Raw genomic sequence first — 6,526 nt, 5'->3', positions numbered from 1 at the left:
AGTTGAGGACAAGTCTGAGACATACGAGAAAAAAAAATTAAAAAAAAATAGTTTTAGAAACATTTAAGGCAAGAGATTTAACATCAAACCAAAATTAGGCGCCCTCGAAGAGGTCAACTCAGTTTGTACGAGCCTAATCCTCTGTTCTCCCAGAAGCAACAAGAGTGCTATCATCAGCAAAGGCAACAAGAGAATCCGAGGAATCCAAATTATGGTTGTGGGCACGGGATAATATTGGACGACATGGACGTCAACAATAAAGAGGATTTTTATTTCTCATTGCAAAAATTAGGTCATCTACATATATTAAGAACAGTACTCATAAAATTGACCCTTGAGGAACCCTGTTCACTTGATGGTGAGCGAGAAAAGCGGAACAACAGAAACCAGACATGAAAGACTGGAACCAATGAAACGCATTACCTGGTACGCCAAAACGAGAAAGTTTAAATAGAAGAATACTGTGGGTTAAAGAATCAAGGGCCCTACGAGCATCCAGAAACAAAGCAGCAGGAATCAAAATGGAGTCTAGGGCAAGGTGGAGATAATTCAGTAAAACTGCACAGGTATGCTCAGTTATGCCATTTGATCGGAAACCAAATTGAAAATTGTAAAAAGAATTTTTAGAAGAAAGCATTGCGTTCTTAAATATTTTGCTAAACATATCCAACAAAATTTGGCATATGACTGGCTGAATAATTTTGCCCCCCCCCCATTTGCCCCCCCGCAATTTGCCTTATTTTAGAAAATAGGGGGAAGTACCCCCTAAAAGTCAAAGAATCTTAACAAAAATCACACCATCAGATTCAGCGTATCAGAAAACCTTACTGTCGAAGTTTCAAGCTCCTATCTACAAAAATGTAAAATTTTGTATTTTGTCCCAGAAGACAGATCAAGGAAGCTGGTTTATTTGTTTTTTTGTTTGTTTTTTCTTTTCCGCAGGGGTGATCGTATCGACCCAGTGGTCCTAAAATGTCGCGATAGGGCTCATTCTAATGGAAATTAAAAGTTTTGGTGCCCTCTTTAATTGACCAAAAAACTTGGAGGGCACCTAGCCATCCCCACGCTCATTTTTTCTCAAAGTCACTGGATCAAAATTTTGAGATAGCCATTTTGTTCAGCATAGTCGTAAAATGTAATAATTATGTCTTTTGGGGCCACTTAATCCCCCACAGTCCCCGGGGGAGGGGCTACAAGTTACAAACTTTGACCATTGTTTTCATATAGTAATGGCTATTGGGACGTGTACAGACGTTTTCAGGGGGACTTTTTCACGTTATAGGGGGGTCGGGGGGTTACGTGAGAGGATATTTCCATGGAGGAATTTATCATGAAGGAAGAAAATTTCCATGAAGGGGCCGCAGGATTTTCTAGCATTATTTTAAAAAATGAGAAAATGCATGAAAGAAAGTTTTCTTTAGTTGGAAGTAAGGAGTAGCATTAGAACTTAAAAAGAACAGAAATTATTGCGTATATAAGGGGGTTCGCCTCCTCCACAATACCTCACTTTTTACGCGAAAGTATTTTCTATTAATTTCAACTATTTATTCTACGGCCTTTGTGATTCAGGGGTCATTCTTCAGGAATTGGGACCAAATTGAAGCTATAGTATAAAGAGCGAGGTATTGACAAAAGGGAGAACCCCTTCTTATACGTAATAAAAATACACAAATGTAGAATTTCGGTACGTAAGTTAATTTCTAAGCTACGCATATTTATTATACTAATAAAAACTATGAGAAAGCCATTTAGCCAAAAAAAATAATATGCAAAATTCATTTTAATTATACATGTGCGCTGAGCCAAAATCGAAACAAGCATTAATTAGAAAATGTTCAGAAATTAAATTAAAAAAACAAGTTTTTCAGCTGCAAGTAAGGAGCGACATTAAAACTTAAAACGGACGGAAATTATTCCGTATATGAAAGGGGTTGTCCCATCCTCAACCAGTCCACTCCTCCTCCTTCAGCATTGAACTAGCTCTTAAAGGGATTACACCTGTTTTAACTTTTCAATTGTTTGAACCTGATTCCTTAACCATGAAGTAATTCAGTGACTACAGAAATTGTGCACTCTGACACTTGAGTTTATCAAATAATCAGATTTTCGGCGTTTAAATTGAGAAAATTAGATAGGATAGCCAAGTGTGGTGTATAGAGAAAATTGGATATAATTTGCCTGCGCGTTAGTTACACTGTTTAGTGTCGAGAAGCATTAGGAGCTGGGCCGACCTCGCACAGTTTGGACTGACTGTTCACTTGGATACATTAGTGAGGCTTGGCCCTCACAGAAAGATAAGTTTCTTTCACTTTATGATCTTTCTTTTATAAGGCATGAATCCTGCGAACATTAAAATCAGTGGTTTATTCCTAGCCAAATTTGCGGGCTATCCCCTCTGGCCAGTTCGAATCCTAGAGGTAATGACGACGAATACCGGAGACTGCAAATTTGTTGCTTTTTGTAACGGCACAAAAAAACACGATCGTCAGCTTGTATCATTCGCTAATCTTCTTAGTTTTAATGATAATGAGAACGAAGCACCAACAAAGAAAACTAAGGGTGTAAATTATGCGTTTGATAAGCTAAAAAATCATCCCGATGTTTACCGGCAGTTTCTAAAGAAAGGGCAATATTCGGTAACGGATAGCCAGCTTTCGGATCCCACCGCTAATCTCCGTAGCCTAGTGGCCGCTACAGAGAATGAACTTGTGGCTACAAAGCAAAATCTAGCTGAAGAAATCAATAAGAAAATTGATGAAAAGCTTGAAGATTTTACATCCCAAACTACAGCTAATATTCATGCTAAATTTCCGGTTGAAACGATGGTTTTTGAAATTTATGATGCAGTACACATTGAGTTTCAGCCCAAAATCGAATTAATCGAAAAACATCAGAAAACCTGCATGCATATTTTTGAATTACTACAAAATCGTGTTAATCAGCTTGAGCTGAAACTAGATGACATAGAGCAGGAAGGGAGAAATGATTCCTTGCTATTCAGCGGTGTCAAACGGATTTTTTCACAAAGTGTTGGTGATGCTATAAAACACGTATTGCTTGTAAAGATGGGCCTAACTTATTTTGCGGTTTCAGACATAGTTAGTGTTAAGCGATTTAATGTTGGTTCAAATATTGCTCAAAGACCAGATAAAGTTGCCCCTGTCCTCTTTCAGTTTCAATCAAAAGAAATAGTCGACAATGCATTTAAAGCAAAGAAGCAGTTTATTGGCTCGGGATTGTTTGTTGCTGAGAATCTTACTAAACGAAAGCGTGATCTTCTGGGCGCTTCAAGAGATAAGTTTGGAATTCACAGTGTGTGGTACGATCAAGGCCGTATTTTGTGCGCGAAATTTTGCTCCGATTAGTCGGATCTGGTCTATTGACGACCTTATATAGTATTTTTGATTTATACGTTTTAAAATTGTTTTTCTTCCATTCTTCTTTATTTCTTTCTTATTATTCTTTTTAATGGTATTCTTTTTCGCATTTTTTACGCATGTTTATGTTTAATTTATTATTTAGATTCATTATTATCATTTCTCATCACCATGATTTATCTGTCTTCCCTGTTTAATCTTCTTCCTCTGTTTTTTTTCCTGTTTATACTGAAGTGTTACTTTTTTTTATGTGAAAAATGGTAACGTCTGATCAAGATCGTTTTAGGCTTCAGGATTATTTATCGAGAGGTATTGCTGATGATGATGGTATAACGAGTGTCGAGCTGAAGCCTATGAGGGAGAGTGATTATATTCGGCTACCGTATAATCAAGATATAAATGAAACGAGTCTGCGACTATGTTCTTGGAATGTCCACGTAACTACGAGTTACCTAGATATTAATTGATCAACTTTCTTCTTCTTTTGATGTTATATGATTATGTGAAACACTTCTTAGCTCAAACCAGTCGATCTCTCTGTATTCATTTCCAGGTTATTATCTTCGGATCAAGAGCCGAGTATTGATGGGTCGTGGTGGTGTTGGTTTCCTTGTAAAGAATGGGTTAAATTATCAGGAAAGGGATGATCTTAGTATATGGATGGAAGGCAAGGTTGAAGTTGTTTCAATTGAAATTGAATTCGATGGAAAATAGAATATATTTAGTATGGTGTATAAGCCTCCCAGTGCTCACTTGCATGATTTCGTGGGAGGGATGAGTCAGCTGATATTCAAAGTACCGTCTGGAGTAAGTCATATTGTTATGGGTGATTTTAACTTTAACCTGATGGATTTATCTAGTCATAATGTTGATTTTTTTTTTAATTTTATGAGATCTATTGATCTATACCCGCTTGTAAGCTTACCTACAAGAATTACTGGACAGAGTTCAACCCTAATTGATAACATTTTCTTTCGTTCTGCTGATTTGAAGCCTTGTTATGCTGATGTTGTGACTATTCCTGGTTCTGACCACCTTCCTTTGGTTTGGGTTTTGAAGTGTCAGTTAGGTAGACCCAATAAAAAGAAAACAAAATACAAGGTTGATGAAAAAAGAGGATCTTCAAAAGTTTGTGGAGGAAGTTAGTGTCATCGATTGGACACCTGTATCTTCTGAAAAAGAATCCCCTACGAAAGCATTTGATAATCTAATGACTATTGTTTTATCTTTTGATGATACTGCATGTCCCCTTAAGGTAATGAAATTGAAGAAACAGAAATCCCATAAGCCATGGATAACAAGTGAAATACTGGAAGAGAGAAAGTGAAGGATTGAGCTTTATCAAGGATATCTACAAGATAAAAGTGATGCTTCGTTTAAATTGCTTAAAAAGCAACCCAATTTAGTGAACAAATCACGTCGCAAAGCTATGGCTGAATATTATGATATAAAATTTTCGAATAGTAAAGGATATATGAAAGAAACCTGGAAACTGATTAAAAAGGTGACTGGGAGAAATGCTTATACTGGGGGGGGGATGAAGCACAACTTGAGGGCTTCGCCCGTGAAGATAAAAGTGGAATTGTAAATAAATTTGATAATTTTGTCTCTAATATTGGTTGTGAAGCGCAAAATAGTGTAAAAAATAGATGTCAACAGGTTCAAGAACATATCATATGTGATAACAGAGGTGAAAGTTTTGAATGAACTACTTAAAATAGTTAAATCTCTTAAATGAAATTCTGCTGGAGTAGACGGTTTATCTCTTCGAGCGTTTAAAGCAATAATGCATAATATACTACCGTGCCTACTCTTCATTTTTAATCTGCCACTTGAAAAAGGCAGTTTTCCTGATCAGCTAAAAAGTTCTGAAAGTGATACCACTTTATTCAGGTGGCCCTAAGAAGGAAATTGAGAATTGGCGACCGATTTCCATTCTTCCATTGTTTTCTAAAATACTAGAAAAAGTGGTTCATAATCGTCTACATAGCTTCCTATAGGCTAATAGTTTACTGATTAAGACCCAATTCGGATTTCGCAAAGGGCATTCGACGACGAATGCTCTGCAACATCTTATGGAATCAGTGAATAGTGGTATAGACAGAGGAGAAACACCATTGTGTATATTTATTGATATTCGCAAAGCATTTGATACAGTTGATTTTCCAACGCTAAAAAGTCGGATGGAGTCGTTAGGTGTCCGCGGAAAGTGCCTGAATTTTTTTGAAAGCTATCTCATAGGAAGATCTCTCAACGTAGTCTGGAGTGATGTGAACTCAGCAGAATTTCCGGTGATTGGTGGAGTACCACAAGGTTCAGTGTTTGATCCACTTTTTTACCTTATCCATATTGATTTCATGCGTTTTTACCTGACAGATGTGTTTCTTACCTCATTTGCTGATGATACCGTTTTAACTGTGTTTGCCTCACCTGTAGAGGAGCTGGTGAGAAAAGCGAATCTTGTACTGGAAAGGTTAGAGGTCTTTACCTCATTAGGTCTACTGTGCTTAAAAGTGTGCAAGACATTTTAATGACGTTCTGCAGAGTTGGTACACCACTAGATGTGCATGGACTCATAGCTTTATGTGGTAAACCAATTCAGCAAGTTGATCATCTCTGCTATCTTGGTTTTTGTCTGGATTACCACCTGTCATGGAGATGTAACAGTGACGCTGTTTCATCAAAAATCGCCTGTGGGGTTGGCATACTTCGGCGTCTGCAGCACTTTCTCCTACAAAGGATACTTCTAACTATATATTATTCGTTGGTTTATCCATATACCTCTCACGGCTGCCTCCTATTGAGCAGCAACTTCTTATCTAACTATGGAAGAGTGCAAATTCTACAAAATAAAGCTGTTAGAACAATAGGTAGATATGTCCAGGATGTGCGTGACACCTGTGCTTGCTTTACGTCGCTGAAGCTCCTTAATGTCGGTCACATAAGAGATGACCAGGTTGCTGTATTTGTGTTTTAGTGTATGAATCGCCTAGCCCCGGATGTTTTCAAGAGTTTTACCAAAGAATTAGTGATCTGAATAATTATGGAAGAAGGCATAGTAGTGATACAGTCGTGGATTTACGTCATGGTACCCAGTCTTCATTCTCAATGAAACCCCTGAGTCCAAGTGTATGGAATGAGCTACCAGT

This window comes from Artemia franciscana, chromosome 5, assembly GCF_032884065.1.
Source record: "Artemia franciscana chromosome 5, ASM3288406v1, whole genome shotgun sequence".
NCBI classification, from domain to species: domain Eukaryota; kingdom Metazoa; phylum Arthropoda; class Branchiopoda; order Anostraca; family Artemiidae; genus Artemia; species Artemia franciscana.
Note: the sequence above shows the minus strand (reverse complement) of the source record.